Here is a 6,307-nt window from a genome sequence, read left to right on the forward strand (position 1 = left end):
GACGCGTGTTCAGCACCGAGAAGGTTAAGGGACGCGTTGTCCCCGAAACTAGGATCACGTCGGCCCGCGGTGTCCCAGTTACCGTCGATGACCCCCGACGCGCTTTTTCTCCCCCTCCGAAACCTCCCTTCTACCGTGGAATGTTCTAACTTCGCGAGAGCTCGCGCAAGTGAGATACGCGAATTCCCGTTCGCGAGATTCCGGGCGGATCCATCGAGCGTTCTCCTAAATCCATAAACCGTTTCTTCCCTTCCGTTTCCAGCAGTTATCTCGAGATGTTTACACGCCACGTGTGTGCGTGGAAAGATTTCTTTGTCTCGTTACGTATCTTTCTACAGTATTGTTACAACGGAGTATTAGTGCAATATAGGAACAACAACAGCAGCGGATGCGCGTGTTGTTTTTAGCCCTTAGAATTCTGTCGTGCGTCTCTCTCTCCTTTCCCACGTTGTTCCCCGTCAATAGACGCGCGATATCCAATCGAGATTCAGCCGGTGTCTCTCGAATATGAGAATCTCGCTTTAGCGAGAAAGCGCGATTTAGACGTAGAAAAACCGGAACCGGAACCCCGTCCGAGGTGGTCGCGACGACACGTCCGACAAGCAGTCAGCGTTCGTATTCGGCGCCCATCGCGCGCCGAGCGCTCGCGTACGTTCGTAGGCCAAGCAGCGGCGCGTAATAACGATGGCAATGCGGCCGTTCCCGCACGCTGACAATGAGATAGTAGCCGTGGTGGGCGCCCCGAGGCGTCTCCTCATGCCGTCGTTGATTGATCCCTCGTCCGTCTCGGTTTCAGGCCGTCGCGTTCCGGCCTTGTCCCCCTTCCGTCGTTTGTACCACCGTCTCCACTGTCTCCTTCGTTTGCCGTTCCCGGCGCCTTCTCCGCCGCCGCTCCGTCTTTCGCCACCGCTCTGCCCGCTGCCGCCGCTGCCGCGCGCGCGGAAAAACCGTCCCGCGATCGCTCGTTATCGGCAACGAGGACAGCCGAGGCCACGGAAGGTTATGGGCGCGCGATGCGGATCGAGAGAGGAGCCCGCTGCGCGCTCACACACTCTCCTTCCTCCCACCCCTTGTCTCTCCTTTCTCTTTCTCTCTCTCTCTTCTTCCGTCTCTCTCGCTGGCGCGCGTATGGGGTTGGTCCTCTCGCGGAGGTACGCCGCGCGGTACCCACGAAAATCCACCGCCGGTGGCCGGAGCAGAACTGTCGCGCCCGAGCCGCAGCAGCCCGCAACACACGACCCAACCGATCCTACCCCACACGAACCCCCGCCCCCGCCGCGGCCGCGGGCTTTCTCTCTCCTCGGCCGTGCTCCACCTCTGTTCCACCACCATTCGCCACCCTTCATTCTACCTCCGTCTCACTCTTTCCTCTCCTTCGCGCTTGCTCTCCCTCCCTCCCCCTCTTTCTCTCTGTCCCGCTCCTTTCGCGGCGTCGCGCTGCTGCGTCCCGCAACTTTCGCCTCCATTCTTCCTCTCTCGCGTTTCCAACCCCATCCTTCCATCTCGTTTTCTCATCCCCCCACGTCCTCTACCGCAAGCCCCTCTGGTCCTCTCTATCGCTGGCAAACCGTCCTCCGATGAAAGTTTCTCTCCATTTGTCCCCTTTTCCTTTTGCGTTCGTTCTCTCACCCTGCGCTTCACCCATCAGCTTTGCCCGATTCTTGATCCTTTTCATCCCAGTGCGCTTTCAACTTTATATCGGACGTGGATAGCCAAGTTTCATCTCGTTTCACAGCAAACTCTTTAAATGTCGTACGATGTGTCGACACTGTTGGCTAAACAAAACTGATATTTATGGCCAACGGATGCGATGATTCTGAGTCGATCGTCTGCAATCATTTTTGATTATAATAATAAATATGAATATTGCTATTTTATGATTATTATATTTTGACAGTATAAAATGCTATACTTTTAGTTCATCGAATTTTAATTATAAATTTTTTCGGCATCGAGTTGGAATATGTTAACCAACCTTAAAAAAGTTTTGCCACCTAATCCTTTGGATTAAAATTCTGCTCAAGGAACGTTCTTGAAATTGGTTGTGGAAATTAATCTTAAGAAGCTTAATTTCAAGCCTTTAATTAAAAACTACTTATGTAATATAGTTTTGTGTTTGATTTTTGATTATCTATCTTAGTTCAAGAAAATACGCATTTTAAAATATCGACATCTCAGAAAAGTAAAGCAGCATGATGAAGTGTATCAAGAATCGCGTAATATCAGTTATTTATAATTTTCGATTAATATTAAGTTTTATTAACTTTGCGCTCTTGCATTATAATGATAAAAATGATATTTAACTTCAGCTTTTACTTTAGTTTTTTTCTTATATTTTGCATATAATTTTGTAATAAAAGAATAATATTTGACCTTTTTCCTCTCAAGTGTCATCCAATATGAACGAAAGTTTTACAAGATTTATGTTTCAAGTTGAATCTATAATTTATATTTTATTCTTTTGTCTGTAATGAAAAAATTCTGTCCTTGATGCTTTATTCATTCCTCTACAAGTGTTCTATAAATGTATACTAACAGAAGGGAATGATATTCAGTCTCAAATTCTTTCCCTAGAAGCGAAGCACGACCTTGTGGCGGTAGAAATAAAAATCTTACATAAGATCAGCATGTCAAGCTAAGAAAATCTCTAATTTGTTATTGGACGGATCTGGTCTTGCTGTTCGTCCTTATGCAAACTTTACCTTACGAGATGAGATCTTTTTTTACGAAATACTGTGTAAGTGTGAGGCACGTACGGAAGAGATCTTTAGAGACCTTTTTTCTTTCCCTCAGGAACGATATCTTGAATATCCCCGGTAGGATTAAATGTTTTTTTTAAAACATGCGATGTATTTTGAGGGGAAGGGAGTATGGCGACACACACCCGGCACTCTGCCGATCAGCTGTCGCCTTTTTCTCAACCGACAGGACGGGAACATTTCCCTCGATTTTACGGCTCAAAGGTTGTAAAGCCTAATGGAACGTGGGCACGTTCGGTGATACCACTACATCGATGTCAGCATTTAAGTACAAGCGCAGTAAAAGCTCTTTCTGGAAAATGATGCAGTCTCCTTACGCAAACGAGACTAAGACGAATCGTCGCGGTTTGTTACAATTTGGATAACTTTTCCGAGAAAGCAATTTTCTTGTTACTCATAAATTATGAAATTGTTCTGTATGTATATAAGGATTTCCAATAATTACCTTATCTACGAGTGACGCCAGAGGGAAAGATATGATAATGAAATATAGGCGACGAAAAAGAGAGAAATATAATTTATACGTTAATATTTTATAGATTTTGTATCCGCACGTTATATAAAAGTCTATTTATGAAATCATATTACTTTGACAAAACAAACTTGTAATATATAAAAAGAAATTGATTTGCAAGCTAAAAATTTGATATCACCCAAACAGATAAAAAATATAATTGAAAATATTGTACTGTTTACATCACATAAATTTAATGTAAAAAATGATAAAATTTGTATGATGACGAGTGGATATTTTTAATATTTTTATGGAGATTTTAATAAAAAGTATTTGTTAAATAATTGCATAAATAAATAAATTAGTTGTATGATAATTTAAACATTAAATAAAACTATATAAACCTTTAGCTATATAAGATATTTTGAATAAAAAATCATTTTTTATTTTACAAATTTTTTGAAATTATTCTTACTAAGTATTAACTAAAAATAAGCAATACAAAATTATGTTGAATTGAGAGGTAAAACCAACAGAATCAATACATTTCTATTTTAAAAGCAGATGAAGGCGCCTAAACATGTAAAACCCGCGCGACGCGTGTGCGTGTTGTGATAGATTAAGCTTGTTGGATAGAGAAGAGGTAGGAAAGAGAGAGTAGAAAGACAAAGCAATGAGAGAAGAGAAAACGAAAGAGAAAAAGAGAGAGGAGAGAGAAGAGAGATTATCTACATGTCAAGGACGACGTATGGAATTTAGAATTCAAACAAATGAAACAAACGAATCAAAATTTTGTGTCTGTGATTATATGACATCCTAATCTTTTTTTTACATAAATGAAACAATTGGTTATAAGAACTGATTAAAATGAATCAGGAATTTTTAGAAATCGTTTTGTTGACGTTTACCGAATCTTTGAATATTAAATTCTTAGCTTGCAAATATACTATTGTAAAATATAAATTTGCAAAATTAGTCTATAGAAACAACATATCAAAATCGTTTCGCTTCTCTTTAATATTTTTTCAAGTCTTTTGTTTAATTTCTATGGTGAATGATAAGTTGTATTCTCCCACTTATTATTCCCATTTTTATTCCTATGAATGCTTATTATTACTTGTTATTACTTGACTTATTATTACTTGTCACTCCTATCACGAACATTATCCTGTATACATAAAGACAACAATTTAATGAGTGTCAAGCGAACATTGCAATTACCCTGAACCCTGGAGAGAGATAGATAAATAAATAAATAGAAAGAGAGAGAGAGAGAGAGAGAGAGAGAGAGAGAGAGAGAGAGAGCGCTTGCGTGATTATGAGCGGATTATTTCTGATAGGAGCCGAGAGAGATCTGCAATGTCGCGTCGATCCGTCGCATCGTAACGTCCTTCGACGTTGGAACCATCCGTGGCATCCAGGCAACGCTACGGCCGATACACGTCGAAGAGAATTCAAGACGGCTGACGAAGTCACATCGGATTACACCGAAACTACGCGCGACGCGCGACGCCGCGCCACAACGCGAAAGGACAACGGAACGTTGGCTGCCGAGGCAGCCTGTTAACTCTCTCGAAGCACATACTTTTCATTACGCTCGATTTTCTCAAGCAAACCTTTCTCCGAGTTTTCTCGTTGCATTGGTTCAGAATTTCTGAGAAATTTTGAAATTCTGAGTTATAAATTAGGAAAGCAACCGATTATTTTAAGTTTTTTTCTAAGTTAAGTTTTCCTTTCTAAAAAAATAAAGTAATCAAGCAAGAAAAATCATTAAATATTTAATAAGAACAACAAAATTTCCCAAAATTTTAGTAAAAATTCCTGAGTTTTTCTGCACGATTTTCGTTTTGTGAGTAGTATTAGGAAAAAGCATATTAAAAAAAAAAAATACTCCAACTTTTTAAGAACTTCTGGAATTTTTACTTTTTCTGATCTTCCATTTACTAACAAAAATCTACTGATCTTTTTCATTTATGCTTTTAAGTTTTTAAAGATGCTAGAAAATTGATTCGAAAAACAAAAATCCAAGAGTAGAGAGGCGGGATGCTTAAAGGGTTAAGACATAGTTCCGGTGATGCTCCCGTAAAAGTGGGCGAGGCATTGCCCTCCCGTGAACTTTGGCAGATGTAGGTATCCTAGCTAGCCGAATCCTGAAAGGAGGCGAGAGTGACCCGTTTTGCATCTCGCTCCTCGGGGTTCGTACTCTTTGCACCTCGTGATTCTCCTACTCTCTCCTCCTTTCGACCCTGGCGAGACGAGTACATCCGAAGCCATGCCGAGCTTCCACGACGTGGTGCAAAAGGGAGGACTACCCCGTGCTTGCGTGCTTGCTTGCTTGCGCGCGCGCGCACTTGTCATCATGTTTACGTACGTGTATATGTGTTATTCGTGTTTACGTATGCATATGTACGCGTGCGTGCATGGAGTGTATAGTATGCGAGAATGCGGGAGCTTCGGGTATGTACTGCCGGATGCTGCGACAGCGAATGAGAAATGAAGTCCGAGCCACCGCTTCTCACCGGGTTGCTTGCGACCGGGGACGCAAAGTGACGTAAAGGGAGCGTCTTTACATTCCGCGACGAATGTACATGACATCGTCCACGGGTGGGGATGAAACCCCGCACTCTCATCTCGGGGATTTTCTAACGTTGTTCGATAATAACCGCTTTTAACGATAATTGGCCTTGTCTCTTCTGACAAGAGGTACCGGAGTCGCGGAACTGTGCGAATGGGATTTTAATAAAAGTCCTTGTCGCGAATGTAGGTGCTGTGATGGCTATATATATTGGCAGCGTTAGTTTTCTTTCCGAAGCGATTCTCATTAACGATGCCCGATAATGCGCTTCGATGCATTTTTGTGTAATAATTTTTCAGAGCGGGACTTTAGAGAAGAATTATTACCAACTTTTCTCTGAATTTTTAATCTTAAAACCGATTAGCAATCAACTGAGTTATAAATTGTAAACTGATCAATATCTTTTAATTTCTATTGAAACAGAATCTTCTCCAATAAAATTGCACATAATGAAACCTTGTATCTCCTTTTCTCATTTTCAAGAATCTTTATATTAATATATTAAATCTATATATATAT

This window comes from Atta colombica, unplaced genomic scaffold (genome assembly GCF_001594045.1).
Source record: "Atta colombica isolate Treedump-2 unplaced genomic scaffold, Acol1.0 scaffold126, whole genome shotgun sequence".
NCBI lineage: Eukaryota > Metazoa > Arthropoda > Insecta > Hymenoptera > Formicidae > Atta > Atta colombica.